General features: G+C 43.3%; 2 long non-coding RNA genes across 4 annotated transcripts; both read right to left on the minus strand.

The window, feature by feature from the left end:
• Nucleotides 1-2,621: 2,621 nt before the first annotated feature.
• Nucleotides 2,622-6,632, minus strand: LOC116419485. Of its 2 annotated transcripts, XR_004229810.1 has the most exons (4): nucleotides 6,593-6,632; nucleotides 6,202-6,266; nucleotides 4,546-6,049; nucleotides 2,622-2,850 (listed from the first exon to the last, which is right to left on the minus strand). It is a non-coding gene; the product is annotated as an uncharacterized LOC116419485 (long non-coding RNA). The 2 variants fall into 2 exon arrangements; XR_004229809.1 differs by having other exon boundaries at nucleotides 4,546-6,266.
• A 14-nt stretch (nucleotides 6,633-6,646) lies between these two features.
• Nucleotides 6,647-23,914, minus strand: LOC116419486. 2 transcript variants are annotated; one of them, XR_004229812.1, is made up of 10 exons: nucleotides 22,365-23,914; nucleotides 22,136-22,194; nucleotides 21,612-21,720; nucleotides 17,079-17,198; nucleotides 16,291-16,311; nucleotides 16,135-16,183; nucleotides 10,098-11,014; nucleotides 7,491-9,478; nucleotides 7,278-7,340; nucleotides 6,647-6,686 (listed from the first exon to the last, which is right to left on the minus strand). It is a non-coding gene; the product is annotated as an uncharacterized LOC116419486 (long non-coding RNA). The 2 variants fall into 2 exon arrangements; XR_004229811.1 differs by lacking the exon at nucleotides 22,365-23,914 and having other exon boundaries at nucleotides 22,136-22,317.
• Between the last annotated feature and the right edge of the window lie 482 nt (nucleotides 23,915-24,396).

Consider the following 24,396-nt stretch of genomic DNA (forward strand, 5'->3'; position numbering starts at 1 on the left):
CACTCTCAGGTCTTTCCTTCAGAGACCAGGCTGGGGAGAGAGAAGCCATTCAGCTCTGCCCTCCTTGGATCATGGACCCTCATCTCCGTCATTCTCCATCAGGCTACAGCCTTGCCCCCATCCCTCCTCCCATCGCCTGAGCTCAGTAATCACCTCAGCACTAGCACTGCCCCTGAAAGGGCAGGTCAGGGGGCTGAGAGTCATTATTCCTGGTGGGAATCTCCTTAGAATGTAATTTTAAAAATGTAAACGGGTATGTGCTTGTAAATCATTGCTGCACTCATTCCTTCTCAAGCCATTTCTGAACTGTAATAACTTCAGCTGCCAGCCAGCCCCCTGAACACATGGTCGTACATCATATATCTTATATTTTGTAAGCTATATATTATATACCTTGCTCTGCCTACAATGTTGTGCTCACAGCACCCAACCTGGCCACCACTCGCCCCAAACCACCAGCCACCATTTCCCCAGCCATTTCCCTGATGTCTTATTAATAAATAAATTAATAATAAAAATAATAAATCTTAATAAATTTATTAAATACCTATGATGTACCAGACCCCGGCTGATGTTTCCCCTGGAACTAAAAAATGAGTTTCATTGGGGAGGGGGATCCTGATTGTTAAATAGTATCAGTTATTACTATAGGATTATAGAGTTAGAGCTGGGAAAGACCTTAGAAGTCACTGAGTGGGACCCCCTGGACTCATGAAGGAAACTGAGGCTCTTTGAGATGATGGGGGATTCAAATTCAGGTCTCCTTGATTCCAAACCTATCCCTGAATCTGCTTCACTATCTATCAGTAAAACATGATTGCAGGGAAGACATCAGTATTTACCTTCTATGGCTCTGGGCTCTGGGGGCTTTGGGGGCCTCTGAGAGTCCTTCTGTTTCCCTTGTCACCCCCCAGGAGGGCTTCTCCCATTAGCCTGGACCGCTGTCCTTCATAAGACAGCTGGAACCCTAACTCTAACCCTCCAGCAGAAAGGAAAGGGACCTGAAACAAGGGCTTGCCCTGCCTGTTCTACCACCCAGTCTTGCTTTATTTTTGAGGGTAGGACCCGGGGAAGGGATGCATGGGATGCTTTGGGAGAAAGTAAACAGCCAAATTAAATGGCCCTAGTAAAGAGATCAGAGACAGCCAAAAGCAAAGCAAACTCGGTTCCATGGGCTTTCACCCTTCGTTGGGTCTCATTAAGAAGCTTAATGTCTCCTGTGGAGAAAGAGATTTCCTAATAAAATGATAGAAAATACATTATAGACACATGAAGCTAATAGAGAACCAAGTGATTTGCTTAAGCCTGGATGCACAAACCTGGTTGTCTTTCAGCAAAAAAAGCTTTTTTTCCCCCAAGAGAGGTAGAAAGGGGGCTTCCGGATGGGATTCCCCAATATCCTGGGCTAGCTATGAGAATCCTCTCTGGATGGTGAGCCTGCTGTGAGGGGGTACTTCCCATTAGCAGAAGCATTGCCCCTGTATCTCAGGAAACTCAGCTCTCAGGAAAGACTTGCTTTCAAACACTGGAAATGGCTTCAGGGCTAATTCTTGTGCGGAGAATAACAGAAAAGAGTGAGAGTAAGAAGGTAGGGAAGAGAAAGAGGGAGATGTCGTTGCCAGAAAGCCACAGTGTCGGGGAGTACTGTTCTTGCCATTCAGTCTCAACTTTTCCCCTTATTCAGGAGCTCTCATCTCCCACATTAAAAGTTTAAGAAATCTCCAGGGTCACCCAGGTAATATATAAGGGGGATGAGACTCGAATCCAGGGCTCTCTAGTTCGGGCACAAGTCCCTGCCTACCGGGCCAGGCTGCCTGATAGGAACTGAGATAGGAAATCTTTTCTCCTTAGGGATATATAAGAAGTAGGGCCTGGAAGATACAGCCTGAGGTAGAAAATGATGTGTCTGTGTATCCTGATTGTTAAATATTACCGGCTGTTGTTGAGGAGAGAGACCCAGAAGTATTTATCTATGTTATAAAAACATATTTTTTGGTTTTGAAATGGATTATGTACATCTTAGAGCTGTTATTTGGTGCCATTTTATAGATAAATAAACTGAGCTTTGGCAACATGAAATACCCCAACTAGGAACATTCAAGGGCTCACACCCGGCTGTCCTGAGTTAAAAACAAGTTCCCCTTTCACCAGTGTACAAGGCTAAATCCCATCCCCTTCCCCCACACCCTGCCATAGCTCAGGGTCTCATGGCTCCTCTGGAGGGTAATGGCACTAGATTTGGAATCTGGACAAGCTGGTTTTAAATTGACAGTCGAGCGACCAATTTGTGTACTTCTTGTTCAGCAGAGAGCCTAGCGCATGGCAGACGCGTTGTAAGTGTTCTGAGAAACCGAGATACAAATCAGGGGAACTTCCGCGTCTCAAAGACTCTGATTTACTTACTACTGTGTGTGTCTATGTATATTCTGTGTATATGCCGAGGACAGGTCTGATTTTATCCTAGCTGGGCTCCCGCAGTCTGGAACAACTCCACCCGACTTTGGTGAATATCAAAGAACTCTCAGACTGTAATCAAGCCTTGTTGGAATGTCTGAATCGAGAGATTATTATGCATATATGATACTCCACATGTAAGACATTCACATGTAAAATAATCCTTTTATATGTAACAATTTTATTGTTTATAGCATTTATATAAAGCAAAATCTTTGTATTTCACACAGGGACATATGTAAAACTTTATATAAGCATCTATCACTTATACATATATATACACAAACATAAATATAAACATGTATGAGGCTTGTCTTGTACATATATTTGTCTTGAAGGGGAAGACTGTAAGACTTGCTTGCTTCCCTTCTCCCATATCCTGTAGGTCAGTTCTCTCTGAAAAAGACAAAGATAATTCTGTGGGTGGTAGGCCTAGGAAGGGAAACCCCCATGTGCATTGTTAAGGAATTCTTTAAAAGCATTCTGTTCTTGCCACCATGTCCCAAAAATCACATTTATGCTGAAAAGGTTAAGTGTGAACCATATGACCTCAATAAAAATACAAGAGAATACAGATGATGTTAACACATGGTTTTCTAATTCAATAGGTGGTGTATATATGGTTTTGTGGCCCCCATTTCTTGCAGTAGACCATGCCTGAGGAGCACCTCGAACCTGGGGAGTCCCAGACAAAGGCTCCCTTTGTTTTCTTCCTCATTGGCTCTTGATGGAGCCTTTTCATCTCCTTTCTCCCATAGAATATGCATTGAGACATCCTTGGATATGCATGGAGATGGACCACAAGCATGATTCCAATTGATCTGGATAAATTAAAATGTTTGAACTTTAAAACAGAAGTCCCAGCTTATGACTTGTTTCCCTAGTTATACATTCTACCCGGTGTGACGTACCAAACAACCAGGGCAAGAGTGCCCAAAATAAATGAATTAACTTGTACAATTTTAATGAGCTACTGATCAACCTAACCATACTATCAAGTCAGCCACCTTTCACTATCTTATCCATAAGGATCTCTTGGGAGAGATTTTCATATTCTTTGCAGAAATCAAACCATAAATTTGCCAACTTAGTAGCTGTTAAAAAGAAAATGACATTAGCATGACTTGTTATTCCTGAATCTATACTGGCTCCTGGTGATCACCTTATGGAACACCTATTTGATGGTCCATTCTAGGATTCTCTCAGATTGTCTACATTAAATTTACTAGTCCATAATTTCCAGAATCCAATTCTTCTTGCATTTTGAAAATGAAGGCACCACTTCCCAACAGTTCTCTGCCACCTTTACTTTCCTGTTCTTCATAAAATCTCAGTCATCATAAATAGTAATTCTGAAATCCCAGCTGAGAGTTCCTTCAGTAGCCTGATGATAATTTTTATGGGTCTGAAGATTTGAATTTATTTAAATCACCTAAGAGTTCTTCTAGCATTAACTAATCATTCTCCTGCTCTAATTCTCCTTCCATATAATTAGTTCTACCCCTCCAGTATGAAGACCATTCTTCCCTGCTGAAGAATGTGGAGGAAAATAGATTTTTCCATTGTCACTATGCCATTGCTTTCTCTTTTTTTTTTCTTTCCTACTTCAAACACAGCTTATAAAAATCCCTTTTTTATCATCCTTTGGATTTTCCAAAAGCCTAAACTCAATGTAGCCTTAGATTTCCCGGAGAAGGATTTCCTATACCAAAGTAGGCAAGAATCTTTATGTCAATTTACAATGTTAGATAGCTGCCTAGATACTGAGGAATTATGTGACTCGTGCCCATGGCAAATCTTGAAGCCAGTTCCCCATCCCCTCAGCCACACTGCTTCTCATTCATCCTTTTCTTTCTGTTTGTGCTTGTTATAGGACCTTTCTTCATCTGACCACGCAAACCCAGTTTTACTTATTTCTGTGTCTTCAGGAGCTGGGGAGAAGCCTGAATCATCCCTCTCCCTCCCAGCATCACCTGTTTTGCTCTCATTGGTTTAGTCCACTGATCCCAAGCTACCACATGCATCCCTCATCTCAAGAAGTCTCTCTCTCTCATGACTGTCCCTCAGCAGCGAGCAAGGAAGCATACCCACCTGTTCCTGTAGGTTGGGGCTCTGGCCGAAGTTGCAGTTTTCTTGGATGATTCAAAAACAGGACCTGGGAGGAGGAGGTGGAGTGTGAGGGATTATTTCTTTCTCCTTGATGTCTGAGTAAAGCGCCTTCCCTGGCATGAAGGAGAGTATCAGAATTAGTAAGAAATAATAGAATAGATGTGTAAAGCATGAAGAAAACAAGATAGGAAGCAAGGGCATTCAGACTCAGGAGAGGAAGAAATAGATAATAAGCAAGATCTTCAATAATTCAAATTTTCAATTATGTCACACCCCTGCAAAATAATTTTTTTTTATCCTGAATGGCTGTTTTACCACCATCCCGAGTTCTCCCTTCACCTCACATCTTTTGTTTCTTTCCTCTCTCCCCAATTCAATTAAACAAAACACCCATGGCTTATCTTCCACCACAGGTCTGGCTCTTAGACAGAGGGGCAGGATGCTCCATTGTCCACTACAACAACTATCTCTCAGTCTCCGCAGGGAGGGTGGCTTCAGCCAGGGCATTCCTCCTGCTCAGCTTGCAGCAGGCTTACAAACAAATGTCCCCGAGGATTAGGACCCTGAACTCTGAAACCGAGCCCCACAGTGTCTGCCGATGATAGTGACCGCCCTGGGAAGGCACCCAGAGGCAAGCGTGGCCAGGGGGGCCACGGACACCAGACGACCGGTTCTCCCTGCGACCCATAGAGAACACAGCTGGTTCCCGCTTCTCAAACCAGGGCTGCTGGCCGAGTCTACACCTGCAGGATAAAATGAGAAATAATTAGGGAGACCATTTGAATCTAGAAAATCCTCTTTTTCCCTTAGTAATTGGGCTGCTTTGGACTCTGGAAAGATTTCTCTGGCTTAATGCCTCTTTCTCCACTCTAATTTTTTAAGATAAATACAGGCCTTTAAGGGGATTTAGAATTTCATGCTTCCCAGGCTCTGTAGCTCCCCAGGCTCTGTAGCTCCCCTTCTCCTCCATTCCCTTTAGGAGACCGGACTCTAGTTCCAGCTACATCCGGACACCTGGAGCAATAGTGTGAGGGCCGTGGTACTAAGAAAAAAAGGAAGGAGGACCCGAAGAGCATCCTGCTCGCTGCGGCCCAACTTTGAACATAGCCATGCCCAAGAGGAGAAGGAAGGACTGAGACACATGGGCGAGGATCAGTCCTTACTGCCCCATCCTGCAGAGTCTTCTGTACCAAACACTGGGCAGCTTAAAGGAGACATTATGGAGACCCTCTGCCCAAGAAAATACAAACAAGCAGGAAAAACCATCCGGGAAAAATAGAACTCTTCTAGGTACTCTGTGAAAAAAAAAGTCTCTTACCTGGTTCTGCCATTGTCCCTCATTCAAGATGACCAGCTCTGAAACTTGAGGAAAAGTGGCCAGTGCTAGAAAATAAGCCCAGTCTTAGGGGGAAAAAAGTCTTACTTGGTTTTCCCACTGTCCCTCATTCAAGATGACCAGGTTTGAAACAAGGAGAAGTGGCCAGTTCTAGAAAATAAGCCCCAGTCTTAATAAAAAATAAAAACGTCTCTTACCTGGTTTTCCCACTGTCCCTCATTCAACATATTCAACTTTGAAATTTGAGGAAAAATGGTCAGTGCTAGAAAATAAGCCCCAGTCTTAGGGGAAAAGTCTCTTACCTGATGTTCCCCCTGTCCCTCATTCAAGATGACCAGCTCTGAAACTTGAAGGAAAGTGCCCAGTGCTAGAAAATAAGACCTAGTCTTAGGGGTTGGAAAAAGTCTCTTACCTCGTTTTCCCACTTTCCATCATTCAAGTTGCCCAACTTTGAAACTTGAAAAAAGTGGCCAGTGCCTATATCCCAAAGAGATATCAAAGAAGGGAAAGGGACCCGTATGTGCAAAAATGTTTGTGGCAGCCCTGTTTGTAGTGGCCAGAAGCTGGAAACTGAGCAGATGCCCATCAATTGGAGAATGGCTGAATATATGTGGTATATGAATATTATGGGATATTAATGCTCTGTAAGAAATGACCAGCAAGAGGATTTCAGAAAGGCCTGGAGAGACTTACAATGCATGGATGCTGAGTGAAACGAGCAGGACCAGATCATTATATACTTCAACAACAGTACTATATGATGACCAGTTCTGATGGATGTGGCCCTCTGCAACAATGAGATGATGCAAGCCAGTTTTAATTGATCTGTAATGAACAGAACCAGCTACAACCAGAGAAAGAACACTGGGAAATGAGTATGGACCACAACACAGCATTTCTACTCTGTTATTGTCTGCTTGCATTTTGGTTTTCTCTTCTCAGGTTATTTTTTACCTTCTTTCTAAATCCAAAATTTCTTGTGCAACAAGATAACTGTATAAATATGTATACAAATATTGTATTTAACATATACTTTAACATATTTAACATGTATGGGACTACCTGCCATCTAGGGGAGGGGATGGAAGGAAGAAGGGGAAAAGTTGAAACAGAAATTTTTACATGGGTCAGTGCTGAAAAATTACCCATGCATGTGTTTTGTATATAAAAAGCTATAATAAAATAAAATAAAATAACTGTAAAAAAAAAAGAAAGAAAACAAACAGTGGCCAATGCTAGAAAATAAGGCCCAGTTGTAGGGAAAAAAATTTCTTACTAGTTCTTGCACTGTCCCTCATTCTAGATGACCAGCTTTGAAGCTTGAGGAAAAGTGGCCAGTATAAGAAAAGCCGCAGTTTTAGGGAAAAAAGTCTCTTACCTGGTTTTCCCACTGTCCCTCATTCAAGATGACCAGCTTTGCAGCTTGAAAAAGTGGCCAGTTCTGGAAAATAAGCCCCAGTCTTAATTAAAAAATTATCTTAGCTACTTCTCCCACTGTCCCTCATTCAACATATCCAACTTTCAAATTTGAGGAAAAGTGGCCAGTTCTAGAAAATAAGCCCCAGTCTTAATAAAAAAAAAAGTCTCTTACCTGGTTTTCCCACTGTCCCTCATTCAACATCCAAATTTGAAATTTGAGGGAAAGTAGCCAGTGCTAGAAAATAAGCCCAAGTCTTAATAAAAAAAAGTCTCTTAGCTGGTTTTTCCACTGTCCCTCATTCAAGATGACCAGCTTTAAAACTTGAGGGAAAGTGGCCAGTGCTAGAAAATAGAACCCAGTCTTTGGAGGGGAAAGTGTCTTACCTGTTTGTCTTACTATTCCTCATTCAAGATTACCAACTTTGAAACTTGAGAAAAAGTGGCCAATACGAGAAAAGCCCCAGTCTTAGGGGGGAAAGTCTTTTATCTGGCTCTCCCACTGTCCCTCATTCAAGATAACCATCTTTTGAAGGTAGAAAAATTGGCCAGTCTAAGAAAAGCCCCAGTTATTGGGGAAAAAAAAGGTCTTACCTGATCCTCCCACTGTTCCTTATTCAAGATGACCAGCTTTGAAGCTTGAAAAAGTGTCCAGTTCCAGAAAACAAGTCCAAATCTTAATTAAAAAGTCTCTTACCTGGTTTTCCCACTGTCCCTCATTCAAGATTAGCAACTTTGAAACTTGAGGAAAAGTGGCCAGTCTAAAACAAGCCCCAGTTTTAGGGGGAAAGGGCTCTTAACCTGGTTCTCCCACTGTCCCTCATTCTAGATTACCAGCTTTGAAATTAGAGGAAAAGGGGCCAATGCTAGAAAAACCCAAGGCTTGGCGGGGGAAGTCTTTTACCTGATTCTCCCACTAGCCCTCATTCAAGATGACCAGCTCTGAAATGTGAAGAAAAGTGCCCACTACTAGAAAATGAGCCCCAGTCTTAATTTTTTAAGAAGTCTCTTACCTGTCTCCCTCATTTTCTCTCATTCTAGATGATCAGTTTTGAAACTTGAGAAAAAGTGCCCAGTGCTAGAAAATGAGCCCCAGTCTTAATAAAACAAAAAAGTCTCTTACCTGACTCTCTCACTGTCCTTCATTCTAGATGGCCAGCTTTGAAAATTGAGAAAAAGTGGCCTGTGCAGGAAAAGCCCAGTCTTGGGGGAAAATGTCTCTTACCTGGTTCTCCCATGGTCCCTCATTCAAGATGACCAGCTTTGAAACTTGAGGAAAAATGCCCACTGCTAGAAAATAAGCCCCAGTCTTAGGGGAAAAAAAGTCATTTAAATGATTCTCCCACTGCCATCACTCAAGATGACCAACTTTAAAACGAGGAAAAGTGCCCAGTGCTAGAAAATGAGCCCCAGTCTCTTACCTGTCTCTCTCATTTTCTCTCATTCTAGATGATCAGTTTTGAAACTTGAGAAAAAGTGGCCAGTTTTAGAAAATAAGTCCCAGTCTTTTTCTGTTTATTTCCTACTTCTTCTTGCCTTTCCTTGTCATGACATTCAAGGACAATGACATGGGAACGATCTCTGAATATTTATTTTTGTGACACATTTATGGAGCTCCTACTATGTGCGAAGCCCCTGCCAGAGGTGGGGAAAGTGAGAATGGGGAGAATACAAAGTATAAGAAATAATTCCTAACATCACCGACCTTATAATTTAGTAGCAAAAATGTGACCTACAACTTGAATAGCAAAGAGAGTGAGAAAGTACAGTGAAAGAAAAGCAGGGGTACGTTAGTGTAGAAGAGGTTATTTCCGAGCATTGCCATCCAGAAGCGGCCAGATCCCACTCTTCTGTAGGAGCTGGATTTTACCTCAGGAAAATAAAAAATCCATCTCACAGAATGGTATGACGACAATGGGCTCCCCCCCTTCTGAGGAAGACTTACTGTTTTTGTTTGTCCTTTGTTCTTGAAAAGGACCGTGACATCCACACCAGGCAGGGGATGCTGTGACATGAGTTGGGTTTAAGGGGGAAAGGGCTGGGCAAGGTCACCTGTCTCCCTTTCTTCTCCAAAGTCATCGGTCAGATATAGATCAGGACGGCTGGAGATGGGCTGGATGCAGGGGGGAGCCGGGCCTTTTTAAGCAGAGATTGGATGACTACCTGGAAGGGTGTTGAAAAAAAGCACTTTTACCCTGGATGGAAGGATGGCCTGGTTGGCTTCTGAAACACTGTGATTCCCATGACTTCATCATCTCTAATCAGACAATAATTGGAAATTGTGTTTGAAGGCAAGGAAGTTAGGATTTTCTTCTTGAAATCTCCAATACTCACCTGGGGAAACTCAAAAAGCTGTAGGACTTTCTTCCTAAGACATCTCCATTTCTTAGAGACCAGTCTCTACATGGACAAACCTGGTCCCTAGGTCCCTTCATCTTCTTTATAGAGCAGGGGAGACCTTCTCCCCCATCTTTTTCCATTTATATACAGAAACCTTTCTCCATTTTCCTACTGCAGTGGGAAATTCTACCTTGAAGAACAGAGAGTATGGGGGAAAGCACCAATTCACACAAAGCAAACAGCTTAGGAATTCAGGAAATTGAGGGAAACTTCTGGCAGCCCAGAGACACAGGATTTGAGACCTAGAAGGCACTTCCAGGGCCATCTTGTCCAACCTCCATGCAAAAGGAATTATATTTTAAGAATGTATATTGCATTACTGAATTATATTGTTTTAATGTATATTAATCATTCAGCTTCCGCTTGAAGGTCTCCTGCCCACCTTTGCTTGACAGTGAGAGGTTCTCACGCTTCCCCATCCACTTCTGTCCTGCTCCAAATATTAAGGAGTTTTTCCTAACATCAAGTCCAAAGGTGCTTCTTTGTCGTTCCTACCTACAGCTCTTCGGTCTCCTGACCCCCATTCCTACCAAGAGCAGAATAAACATTCATTCCTTTTTCAATTATCGGTCCTTCAAATACCTGGATTATCATTTTCTGGCCCGTCCCCCCCTTCTCATTTCACCGTTCAGATTCTCACAGCACAAGGACTGGAGGCTTTTCACCATTTTAATAATGTCCACTCCAAGTGGATACCAACAAACCTGAAGACTTTTAATAGCAGGAAATTCCTCCGCTGTCCCAGATCCAACTCCTCCCTCCTTCCGTCTCAGGCCGCTGGAGCGCTGAGGTTGGCTGACTTACCCATGAATCTTGAGCCCCGGGCTTGCTTTCCAGGAGCCTCACACGCCGTGCACCAATACCCACGTCTGGCCAGGGCCGGGGAGCCCCATGGCAGCGGGCCTGGGAAGGCAGGGGCCAGAGCGCATGCAGGCCCTGGGTGAAGGGCTAATGGGGGGCTTCCCCAACGGGCCCCACGACAACTTTACCAGGTGGGCATTTAATAAGGTGCCATTGCCTGGGGGAGCGGGCAGGGTGAGCTCCCCACCAGATCTCGCGACAAGGTGGGCCGGCCCAGGCCAGAATGGATTTCAAATATTTCTGCTCAACTTCTCCCCAAAATGAGCACCCACGCTTCCCTTACCACTCGAGCAGGAACACCTGGGAAACCCGAGGGGGGCCCCAAATGTTACAAGCCAAACCTTCCCCTCACTCTTGCTCAAACTTCAGAAGGAATCATCCTGGCAGCTTAATGAAGTTTGATGAGACCGTGTTCATTGAATGGTTCTTTCTCATCACCTGAAAAATAAAGATGAACCCCCTGTTCCCATATCCCCCCACCCCGCGCCAGACTCATGTATTTGACATCAGCCATCCCAAGGCAAACACAACAATGGCTGACCTCTACAATTGCCTGAATTACTGTCCCATTTTACAGATGAGAAGCCAGAGAAGTTACATGAGTTGGCCACCATTGCCCACCTATATAGGTCACGGGCAAGGCTGGGATCCAGGGAGGTTCCTAACTCCTGATCCAGATCTCTATCCATTATACCTGATTGCCTTAAATGCACGATTGGGGGAGTGTGTCATCAGGGGCCCCAAATTCCCCTTTCTATGCACTTTTTCATTCCCCCTCTCTCAGGAACCCCAAATCCTCCTGCTTTATCAAAATGGGTTATGGGGGATACCTCTTATGGTCTCCTAATTTGACTTTCAGCCCATGAATCTTAACTACTTTTATCAAGAGTATTTACATTTTAAACCTTCGTTCTCAGCTTATTTGGCTCTATGAATTCACAAGATCAGAGCATTTTGGAGTTGGGGGAGGGTTTTGAAATCATCTAATCCAACTGCCTTTGCTGTACAAAGCACTTGAGACCATATTTCCAGGGATGTATGCACAATATACTTTTAACCTCAATGATTTGTTCCTCTCGTTTTCTTGAATATAAAAGTAAACAGTCTGTGATTCATAGCATTTGCCCATTTCTAAGCTGTAAGTCTTCACAGTGAAAATTTAACAATCGACTCTAGAAGCCAATTTGAATGGTTCCACCTTACTCCGAGGCTGATCATGTCATTTCCCGACTCAATAAATTCAAGTAGTGCCCTATTACCTCCAGAATGCAACATAAAGTCCTTTATTTGACATATAAAGCCCTTTACAATCTGGCCCTGAATCCCACAAGCTGGTCAAACTCTCCTGCTCACTGTTCTTCACTCCCATCTCCCATCTCTTTGCCATTATTCCTCCTGCCTCAAAAACACTCCCTCTTCCCTCCTCCTCCAATCCTCAGTCTTCCTCAAGATTCAAGAGCCCACTTTCACATGAAGCCTTTTCTGGCCTCCCCATTACTTGTTATCTACACTGCATATGGATGTGAATATGCATATATAAAATGTAAATATATGTGCACATAATGTACAACCAAAATGGACGCTCCTTGAGGGCACAAGTTATTTTATTAATGCCTTTGTACCCCCAGTATCTGGCACCTATTAAGCACTTAAGAAATGCTGATTGGCTGATTGGTAGCCTGACACCTGCTATTTGCACGACCCAAAATTCTTTCGGCCCAAACATGGTGGACAGCTACAAGGCCCCTGGCCAGGGGAGGGGCTCACCAGATGCCTTCCCCCAGGAGAGGCCGGGAAGGAGAGGCAAGGAATGCTTCTGCGGCCCAGACTCGGCCTTCAAGGAGAGCACCTGCCCTCGAGATAATCATCCGAAGGAAGGGAATGTGCAGAGTTACAGAGATTTCCTTCAGGCAGGTAGCTAAGCAGGTGTGGTGGCTAAAGATACTGAAAGAGGCAGAGATGATGCTGTTCATCCTTAATTTTCTTAAAGAGGACCAATGATGGCAGAAATGCGCGTCATCCACGAGAAGGTGGTGTTTAAGGGGAGAAAGTGTGCACAGGTGCTTAAGAGGATGTTTAGAAAAGAAAAAGCCCCAAACAGAGATTTTATTGGCTTGGAGCTATTTCTATGCATTTATAGAGAGGGCAATATTGCAGCTTAGAACAACTTTGCACATAAAGCTACTTTTTAAAAAAGTTTAACTATTGTAGCATAAATTTATATGAGCATGTGCCCAAATAAATTAAAATCTCTCTTCCCTTTAAGAAAGCTGTTTTTTCTCACTCAGTAAATACATCTTCTCCTAATAGTTTTCTGTACCAATGACAAGCAAAGTTTTTGGCTTTGGGGACCCCATTTTATGGCGGTCAACCAATGAATTCCCATTATAGAAGAATAAGAACATCCAGAAGGAGGAGGGAGAGGGTGGCAGGGAGAGACGCAGGCCAAGATTCAGTTGGCTCTGTCAAGTCAAGTACTAGGCATTTACAAGATACACCTGGTACCTGATGGCTGGGCCCTTCACAGCTATTAAATAGCTACAGGATGCTGGATGGTTTCCCAGGACAAGCTTGTGTTCCATTTTCTCCCTTGTCCCCTTCCCCAGCCCAACTCCCATCGTAACCTGGACCTGCCAAACCCCTTAAAATACTCTGGGGATGCCTTATTACATTAGGGTTGGCATAAATATTTATGTAATGTAAATGTGAAGGGACTGTAGGGGTGAGATTTAGAAGGCTTAAGCTAAAGGCCCATCTCATTTACTGGCTGCATATCTTTGCGTGTACTTTCCTATCTTTATCCTGTCTCCTCATTTGTTAAAAATGAAGGAGGTTTTTAATTTTTTTGGGGGGGTCTATGGTTAATAATATGGTTAATAAGTCTATGGACAGATTTCAGAAGATCCATAAACTTGGAAGGGAGAAAAAAGTTCATCTTCATTTTAATTAACTTCTATCTGAAATTTAGCATTTCCTTCTATTAGGATTTTTTGAACAAACATTATTTTAGAGAAGAATTTATAGGCTTTGCCAGGCTGCCAAAGGGGTAATATAACACAAAAAAGAATGAGAAACTCTGGACTAGATGATCTATCTCCCTTGTAGCTCTAAATATAATAAATATATTCAATATAATAAATGATTCAATATGTAGACAGAAGTGGATAGAAAAGTTGTCAGGAGTAAAAACTTGCCTCTGTTCTTGTCCCACTTTTACAACATACAGGCTGAGTGATTCTTAGCAAGTTTTCCCTACTTTATGTACTAAAACTGAGTAAAACCTTAACCCACAAAACAGGTGCTGACTTTGTTGAGGACATTTCTTTACCTAGACTTCCTTGAACCAATGAACTTTTAACTCCAGTCCAATAAAAGACAGGAAAAAACAAATAGGGAGAAAGGTAGGTAGGTAGCTCCACAGCTAATAACTTAATAAGTTGGTGGATGGGTAAATGTATAGAAAAAGAGGTAAATGGATGGAAAGACAGGTTGATGGATAAATAGATAAGAGAGCTTTAAAATTTGCAAAATTTTATTTGCTTTACATTGGTATTTCTTCATAAATTGGTATTGCTTCACAAATACCTAATTTGAGCCTTACAATATCTACTATTCCCCAGCTCCTTAAACTGTGGCTTAAGATCCCATATGGGGTCTTGTAACTGAACACGGGGGTCATGATTTGTATACCTCTTTTATATACCTATATTCTCGGCATTGTAAAAAAATTCTTGGGCAAAAAGGGGTCATTAGTGGAAAAAGTTTTAAGAAGCCCCGCGATCCTGTGAGGGAGATATCCTTGCTATAATTATCCGTTTTTACAGATGGGGAAACTGAGGCCCTAACAGGAGAGATGATTTGCCCATAATTACACAGCCACAATAAGCGTTAGGGGGAGGATTTGTCCAGAAGTCTAAACACTCCCACAATTATCTTTTGATTGGGAGATACCTCAGAGGTCCTCTCCTCCAACATACCTGAACCAGAACCACCTGAGTCAGTCTTCCAGGCTTTGCCTAAATGTTTCCAGGGAGAAGGACCCCACTAAGGGGACATTCTCCCTTACATTGAGCCAAAATCTCTCTCTACACTTTCCGTCCAGTTTCTAGTTCCTTCCTCCTGGGCCAAGCAGAGCCAGTTGAACATCTCCACTATGGGACAGCCTTTCAAGTATTAGCGGGCCTATGCAGTGTCCAGTCTTTGACCTCTCACTTCAATTCAATCCAACAAGCATTTATTAAGCACCTATTAAGGGTAAGATTAGAAAAGTTTGGGGAATAAACAACAAACAGGGCTAGTTCTAAAGGGGTTCATAGCCTTTGGGAACATTCTCTAGAGTAAGCATTCCCAAAATCTTCAATCAATCCCAAGCCTTTCAACATCTTCCGGACTTCCTCTCTCTAGCCTATCAATGTCCTACTTGCAATATGGCAACCTTGATTTTCCATACCCCCCAGAAATGAATATAATTGTCTACATAAATACAACGATAGTATGACCTGAACGTTCTTGGAATTTTGCATTTCTTAACTCCTTAATCTGCATTGAGTTTTTTAAAAAATTTTAATTTGCATATTATACCATTTACTCATATTGAATTTGAAGTCTAGTAAAATGTTTAAACTGTTTTAGACGATCAACTTTATTGTCACTTCTCTCTCATCTTGTACTCATAAAATGGAATTTTTGGAACCCCAAGTGGAAGAGTTTACGTTATCCCTATTAAATTTAACCTTATTAGATTTGGCCCCATGTTCGAGCCAACCGAGACCTTTTTTTTTCATTTGGACACGATCATGTAATATAATATGGTATCTATCTTTCCCAGCTTCATGTTATCTTAAAAGTCTCAAAGGCTTTTGTGTCTGCTTTTATCCAGGTTACTGATGAAAGCATTGTAGAGCACAGGGCCAAGTGCCGACACTGAAGACCGACTTCCAAGCTGACTTAAAGCCAGATTCTTTGGATCTGGTTACTGAGCTGGCTTCCGTTAACTATGCTATGATCTAACCTACATTTCTCTGCCTTGTCCATAACCACAGCTCGGAGACTTCATCCAAAACTTTACACAAAATAAGTCTGATTTATTCAATTGAATGCTTTGCAGACACTTCTGTAACTCTATCTATGGTATTCCCCTCATCTATCAATCTAGTAACCATGTCAAAAAAGGGAAAAAGGGGCAGCTAGGAATTAGCTGTTTTTAAACAAGCTGTGCTGGCTCCTAATGATTTCTTCTTCTGTATGATAGTCCCCTTCCCTCTAATAATATTGCTAGAATTTTGTCAGGACTAAAAGTCAAGCTCCCTGGCCTTTCTAAAATGTGCCCTTTTTATACATGCTCTATTCCTTTTGGGTCTCCTGGGGGCTCTGCTCCCATTTCCACAATCTTTCAGAGATCACTGGCAGGGACCCAGTAAATGATACCAGTTCTTTCAGTGCCCTCAGTCCCTGAAATGTCACCTTGAACATTTCAAGGGAGATTAGCCTATTTCGTGCTATCTGCCCAGTATTATCAGTAAACACTGTGGTTTTAGGATCGTCCATTAAAGACCTACCGTAATGCTTTGTCATGGCAGAAAAGTGACCCAGGAGTCTCTTGAAGAGCTTTCCAAGCCAGAAAGAATTCAAAGTATATAATGAAATAATGAAGAGCAGCATCCATTTTGTCTATATTCTTCTAATTCCCCATGTAACCTTAGGCAAGCATTTACCTTCCTCAGGGGTCTCCTTATCTGTAAAAAAAAAAAAAAAAAAGGAGGTGGGGAGAATTTTATAATTTATAGTTATTTTATAATTTATAGTTTCTCTGAAGGAATATTTTTGTCCTCTGGGAAATAATGAACAAGATGCTCTCAGGAAAAAAAAAACCTGGGCAGTCCTCCATGAACAAAATCAAATATACTGTATACAAAATAGTAATGTGCTGGAATGACCAGCTGTAAATGACTGTTTTTCTCAGTAATACAATTATCCACAACTATTCTGAAGGACTTAATGGTGAAAAATCCTGTCTATACCCAGAGAAGGAACTGATTGTATCTGAAGCATTCTCTCTCTCTCTCTCTTTTTAACTTCATTTTTTTGAGGTTTTCTGTTTTCATTGGGATGGAAGATCTGTTTTCTTTCACAACTTGATTTTTATGGAAATGGTTTACATAACTTCACATCTGGTTCCTTAATTGTGAATGGGGATAAGGGAGAGAACCTAGAACTCAAATCTTAAAAACAAATGTTTAAAAAAATTGTTTTGAATTTAACTGGGAAAAACATTAAATAAATTAGAGTTAAAATTAGAATAAAGAGTATTGACCAAATTTTCTTAGAAATCCATTCCCACTTCCACGACAACCACCTTAAGGCTTGTTTGATTTGTTTGCCCGAGACTGGATTAACAGCTCTATTTCCCCGTTTTGCCAATTTCATTATTTGATCTTTTTGTTGATATTCATCATTCTTTACTCTTCTGGAGAACTTTTTACCACTAAAGTACAGAACTTACATAGGTCTGGTGGAGAGCGCTAGAGCTGGAATCAGGGAGCTCTGGATGTTATTCTGACCTCTGACTCCTATTAGGCTTGTGAACATAGGAAAGTCACTCTTTTAGACACAATTTTCTGATCTGTGGAGACATTAAAACTGATAATACCTATTCTATTTCTTACAGAATTGGTACAGAATTTCTGATCACAAAATTCATCAGAATGTGTCACTGGACTTTAAATTACACCCTTTCTGTTGCCAACTAAGTAACAAAACATGCTTCAACCACTTCCATCTTGCTTAGACCCTGCTAGCAACCTGTAGCCGTGCTCAATCCCACAAATGTGGCTCCTGATACTCAACCAGGGACTTTGCCTGCAAAGCTGATAAAGGCAAAAGGCCTTGATCAGAACAAGTTCCATACCTCAGATCCGTTCAAATGTTGCAGAAAAACTATGTGCTCTAAGTGGGCCTGAAGAAGCTATAGAAATAATATCATAAGAATATAATAAGCTACAGAAATCTCCCTCTAGAAAGCTAAAGCTCCAAGAAAGTCTTACTTAGCTTGTTAATGAATTTCCTTTTTGGCTACTCGCTAGCTTTGACCTACTTTTGTGATCCTGCTAGTAGTGGGTGAAGTGCTTCTCTGGGCTCTTGAGAACCCAGGTTGAGAAATATCCCAAGAGTTGTATATGTTATATATTCAATAGTTTTATATAAACGCCTTAACATCTTATAATTCTATATAGATACCCTTAACACCTCTTCCCCTTTCAATTCATCGTAGCAGTGCATGTATGGGACAGTTCACAGGATAGTGAGCTTACCAATTCCAGTCATAAAAACTCAAAAACTCCTTTTCTATCAAAACAAAAACAGAAAAAAACAACAAAATACCTCGGTGCTATAACAGAAAGAGATTCACCATCAATTAGGCTGGCTTGAGTTGAATAGTTTGAATATTCTTGGGTGATAGTAATTTTTTTAAGGTGTAAGTATTTTTTTCTCTCTTGTATTTTCTTTTACAAGATTATATAAGTAAGAAAAATAAAAAATAAGTAGTAGTAGGAAAGCTGATGTAATAAATAAGGTAATAGACACTGCAGGTAAATAATGATCTCGGCTCAGAAATGAATAGATGGATGAAAGACAACTGGATGGCATTTGGAAGAAACTGTCATCAATCCCAAGCCATATCCTCACCCCCCCCAAAATTCTATCTTATCAGTAAGATTAATATTCTTCCTATGATACTATATGGCTGCAAATCACGAAAAACTACCATCTCTGAGGATTCAAAATTATGGGTAATGCAATTAAAAAAATAATCAATTTGATTCAATTTAGCAAGCATTTATCCAATAACCAATGAAAAGATAAGTGTTGGACAAAAATAGTCTGCAGTATAACCCGTATATTCATTCATTCAGCAACTATTTATTGAACACTTACGATGATTGTGTTAGCCACTGGGGGTACAAAGACAAAAAATAAATGATACCTGCCTTCAACGAACTGAAATTTATATAGTTAAATAAGAGTGCATAAGACTAAGACTTTTGGAATGCTCTGTAGGCAATAAAATTAAAAAGCAATAAAGCTGCAGGAGGTATCCTGAATAGGGGAATCAGGAGAGACTTCCTATAGGTTGTACTTTTAGCAGAATTTCAGAAGAAACTAAGGCAGAAATAGGGGAAGGACATATATTCCAGGTACCAGGGACATGTCTGTTCCTAGTGATGACTTATGTACAGGAAATGTCATTTGCCATCAAGTGGACTAGCTTGACTGTTGGCTGTTGTATGAGTGGACAGAGGAGGAATTCAGGTTTTAGAAAAACTGATGGAAGAAGAAGAAATAAGAAATAGATTTTTGTTGTTTCCAGAGTGTTTGCAACTACTGGCACAATTCCACTTCTTACAGACATCAGCTCTGCAGGTCTACCCGCTACATTCCCTCATCCCCACCTCTTAGAAACTGATGCTTTCTTCAAGGAAAAAGCTCACATGCTATCTCCTGACTGTCCCATCTGTTGGTCCCCTTCTATTTTACTTTCTCTATTTTCCTAGATATTTACTTATTTGTGGTGATGCTGTTCCCTCACTCTAGTAAAATGTACATTATTTGATGATAAAGACGATTTGTATTTTTGTAATGTACTCACAAATGGAGACTAGTAGGTCTTTGGGCAGAAAGAGATACCCCAGGATTCAGAGCTTTGATTTGGAAGACTCTGCCACGATGCCATTCCACAACTCAGTCTATGCCTTACAGTTGTAGGACACACAACTAGTAGATGTCCAAGACAAAGCTTAAATCTTTGTCCTCCTGGGTCTATAGCAGACACTATCCACTAGGCTAACCTTGGCAAAAAGCATCTCATCCAGAAAATGTGTGAATGGGCAAAAAGGTGGTCAGGTTGTGTTGGGTATTAGAGACCCAGATCATTGAGATCTGCTTGGGAGGTCACCTTATGGGAGGATGCAGGTAAGAACCACAGAGGATGAACTATATAAATGGATCACAGGATAATAGATTTAATAACAGACATAGGATGGAAAAAAGAGTAATAGATTTAGAGACAGAAGGGAGTAGAGGCTGTTTAGTTCAATTCCCTGAGATGGAGAGAGCTCACACACTAAGTTAGAACCCAAATCTTCTGATACCAGATCTGGCGCTTTTTTCCACAGTAGCAAAATGGTCTCTTCATAGTTTGGTACTGACAGAGGGAGTGCACACATCCATGAAATCACAGATCCCTCCAAATAACTAAACAGAAATCAATCTACAAGTGAGTGCTCAAGCACAAAGGTGCTTAACTAGGCAATCAAAGGCAAAAACACCACCCAAAAAAATAATGGGAGAGGAAAAGGAAAAAAAAGACTGGGCAAACATGAGAGACTGTCTATAGAGTTCTATTAAAATACATTTTAAAAAGAAACAAAACAGAGGAAAAGGCACGTGAAACCGTCTGGGAACATATACTGGGTTTGCTTCCCATCTCGGGGGGAAAATTTGGAATACGAGGCTATGCAAGAGTCAATGCTGAAAAATCATCCATGTTTTGAAAATAAAAAGCTTTAACAAAAAAAAAAAATGAAGCAAAAGAGAATGTTTGGGAAGAGAGATGCTCAATGAGAAAGAAAAAGGAAAGATAAGGAGCGAAAGCCTTTGGCCGGAACAGTTCCCGGCATCCTCACCAGGTGGCCCTGTCCCCTGGAGTAGCTGTGTTGCTGCTGACCGCTAGGGCAGGGTGCAATGGCTTGGGGAGACATGAGGAAGCCGAGACCGGGCCCAACCTGTGGGCACTTGCAGAACGCTTGTAAAGTGCCAAGTGAACTCCCAGAATACCTGTGCCCGTGAAGTTGTTCTGAGACCACTAAGGCTAACAATGCGGTCTAAGTTTGCAGGCTTGGAATGGCCGAACTTCCGGCTTTGCCTTTGGCTATATGCAAGTCTGAGAATGCTAAGGCCTTCACATGGCTATTTTTTTTAAAACCTTATGCTAGGTCCACATAATAATTACTTTAACTGGTTTCTGGCTTTCAAGTAAGAGCCCACATCAGAATTGAGTGAGAAATGACGGAACTTTTCTGAGGAAATTCACAGTTTAATAATGCATTTGGCCGGGGGGATTATAACTACTTTAGTATTAGGGGAGTGATCGATTTAACACTGAAACTTCCTCATTGGGCATTCAGTTCAGGCAACTCTCAATTATCCAGGGGGTGGTTTATCCAGTTTGGAGATTATCCATGCCTCTGGCTTCTCCTCCCCTCTACTGTCTGCCCTTTGGCTACTGCTATAACTCAAATGAGCGCTTCTGTGGGAGAGGTAGAGGAAAGGAGAAGAGGTGAAATTCTAATCAGGCAATTTTGCTGCTTATTAGCAGCTCTTGTAAACCAAATGGTGAAACCAATGGCTAAAGTGCGGTTTTGGATTATCTGTGCATTTCTTGCGCCATGCCTCCCCTCCATTTACTGAGGAAATTTGGACTTGGCTAAGTACTGACTCCACGCTGCAGCTCGTCAAGCTCCGCGCCTCCATTCATAGCCACGGGCCCTTCTGAGAACCCAGCGGATCCCGGGGGGCTGCAGGGTGCGGGCCCTCCCATCCCATGGGGCAACACACAGCACCCCTGGGGAGCCCGCCCATGCTCTGCTGCCACTTTGGGCAGGTGTGTCCCCGCAGGCGCCACAGGCGATTTCTGCCCCTTCTCCTGCATCACGCAGATACCATGGAGCCCGAGGCGTCTGTTCATTATCCTGTTCAAAGTCATTTCAGTCTGATTCATGACCCACCCCCCCTTGGAGTTTTCTTGACAAAGATACTGGAATGGTTTGTTATTTCTTTCCCCAGCTCATTTTACACGTGAGGAAACTGAGGCAGACAGGGTCAGGTGACTTACCCAGAGTCACATAGTAAGTGTCTGAGGCTGGATTTGAGCTCCTCTGGCTGGGGCCCTCTACCCACTGCGTCCCGGAGCTGCCCTTCCTCTGCTCTGTAACTAATCTCCCCCCACCCTCCCAGTGCCATTGGGGTAATTCCTCACCTGAAATGGGCCCAACGCTCTCGTGCCCATAATGCCTCTCCCCATCGCCCACCGGGCAATCCCCTGCCTCCATTCCTCTGGCTATTGCAGAATTCCACAGCCTCTTCATCTTAGAGAGAGAAACCAGAACAGTTTTAAAAGTCTCAACTCTTTGCCCAGGACCATGCAGCTTGTTAATAACCTCCAGGAGCTGCATACTTTTGTCCTATATTGCATTACTTGCTGTCTAGGGGAGAGGGAAAAGGGGAAAGGAGGGAGAAACATTTGAAACACAAGGTCTTGCAAGGGTAAACGTTGAAAACTAAGTTTGCGTCTATTTTGGAAATTATTATTAATTATATTATCAAAATTTATTATCAAATTATTTTTTTAAAGCAACTTCTTTAGTAGCATGAAGCAAGTCAGCCCGAAGGCACAAAAAGCCACTGGACCTGGAAGCCAGAGGGCCCGGATGTACCACCTCTGCGACCGCGGACAAATTGTTTTGCTTCCCCATACTCTCTTGTACGATGGACCAAGCTTACCCAACCTCCCTGCTCCACAGGCTATCGGCCGTCTTCTCCCCTGGGCAAATAGCAGCATCCTGTTTTTAAAAAGCAGTTCTCTGTCACCCACACACAGGGACACCTTTTTACACACCTGTCCTATCCCGACTCTCTTTAGCTCCCTCTTCCCTCTCTCTCCCTGTCCCTTTTTCTTCCTCCCTCCCCTCGCACACACACACAGAAAAGGACCTTTGGCCTTTCCCCACACCTATCTTTAACTACTGCCTCCTGCCTCTCTCTTCTCTCTCCTTTTCTCTCTGGGTTTCCAGGAAACAAATACTGAGCCGCATCCCGGGCGTGGGGAAGCAGGACGTGTGAACTGAAGTTATTCTAAACGATGGTTTCACACGTGTCAGAAAAACCAACTTGGCAAAGCCCGTTTGTCCCCCTTCTTTCTCTCCCCATCTCCCTGTCGTTGCATAGAAAACATTTGTCTGCCCCGGCCCGACTCCAGAACCAGAAGGGCCGGGCCGCCCCTGCTCCTGCCTCCCGGAGCCGGGGGCAGCACAAAGGGATGGCTTTCACACCCGTCCGGGGGCCTCCTGCCCGGCATCCTTGTTCCCAGGCCGCGGGCGCAAGGCTGCCTCTGGGTTGTAAAGTGTGGCCCAGTCTCCTTCACGCGGGCCCTTCGGCCCCTGCCCCCCAACGCGCAGACTTCGCCCTCCCAAGTAGCAGCTTGCAGGCGACGGGGCCGGGCCTCGGCTGGGGGGAGAGTTTCCAGAGCCGGGGTGGCGGGGGGTTCTGGGCAGGCCCAGCAGCCTTTCCCAGCCATACCTGGTTTTACAGCCGCGTTTACAAGTCTGAGACCGAGGGTGAAACGCGTGAGTCACTGGGCTGCTATTCACAAGCTGCCCCGTGAGAGGGGAAAGCTGGGGCCGGCTGGTCCATGAAGCAAAGCCCGGACGGGGCGTCCCCCTTGCTGGGCCTTCAGCCCCAGGCCCGCTCTCCTGCCTCGCTCACTCTCACACACACTCACTCACACTCACACATGCCTGGTGGCTCGCTCATGAGCCTCTGCATCACAGAGTGACCGCCGCTGAACTCACTCCCGGGAATCCTTATCCCCCCAGGATTCTGCCGTTACCTGCTCGCAGCCTCGGAGCTGGGAATTCCAGGCCCTCGAGGGAGAGCTTCAGAAGAAGCCCCTTTCCTTGCAAAATTAACAGGACCAGCCGGGCGGCCCTTTGGTACCGGCCTCCGGGGTGGGATGTGCACCCAGGGAAAAGGAGCAGGCGGCAGCCGGGAAGTTCTGCTCTGCCTCTGCCTGAGGGAGCCGGATTCTGGCCCAGCTCCTCCTCACCTTGGGAGCCTGGCAAAGAGCGATCTGTAATTATATTTTGTAACCTGTGAAATGAGGGGTTTGGGGCTCTGAGATCTCTCCATTTCTAAGTCCTGCCAGGCCACATGTGGACTGCAAGACACAGATCCTCCACAAGGGCATCCCTTTGTTACGTTTGCCCCCTGCCCAGGTAGAATCGGGAGCCCCCAAAACTTCCCAGTTAGAGGCAGGTTGTTATGGTGTTAGAGCAAGCCCAGCCTCAGATCTGGGCAACTCACGTCACTGCTCCCTGCCTCGGTTTCCCCTCCTGTAAAAGAGAGATGGAAATGGCATCCGCCTCCCAGGATCAAATGAGAATATTTGTGAAGGGCTCAGTAAACCTTAACGTGCTTTACGAATTGCCAGCTAGCTAACGAGCGGTACGTACACTCTAGAGAAGGAAATGGCAAAACATTATCTTGAATCAGTATCTTGGCCAAGAAAACCCCAAATGAGGTCATGAAAATTACAATACAGTAATATGTAAAAACTATAAATAAGCTTCCTTGTAGGGCTAAAGACACAGACTTTTACAAGGCTGGCCCTCAGGACGTTTACAGTCTCATGGAGAAGGTATGGCAGCTCTGCAATTAAGGAAAGCCAGAGAAGCTGTTCTGGGGAAATTTAAGGAAGGAGTTGGCAGAGGGAATGCAATCAGAGAAGGCTTCATGGAAGTAGCCCAGCAGCAAGGCTTCGAAGGTCATATGTCCAAAAAATGCGCCCCAAGCCCTGGTCAGGCTCGTCCAGATACATAAAATGCATGCAGGGCGACCTTGGGAGGGGAGAGTCCAGCTCGATGGGAACCTAAGAATACACGAAGGGGAACAGTGTGAAATATGAGTCAAACTGTGGGTGATCTCTAAGGCGTTTGTATTGTGTCCTACTCATGTACAAGTTTTTCACCAAGGTCATGATGTGGTCA

This window comes from Sarcophilus harrisii, chromosome 5 (genome assembly GCF_902635505.1).
Source record: "Sarcophilus harrisii chromosome 5, mSarHar1.11, whole genome shotgun sequence".
In the NCBI taxonomy this organism is placed as follows: Eukaryota; Metazoa; Chordata; class Mammalia; order Dasyuromorphia; family Dasyuridae; genus Sarcophilus; species Sarcophilus harrisii.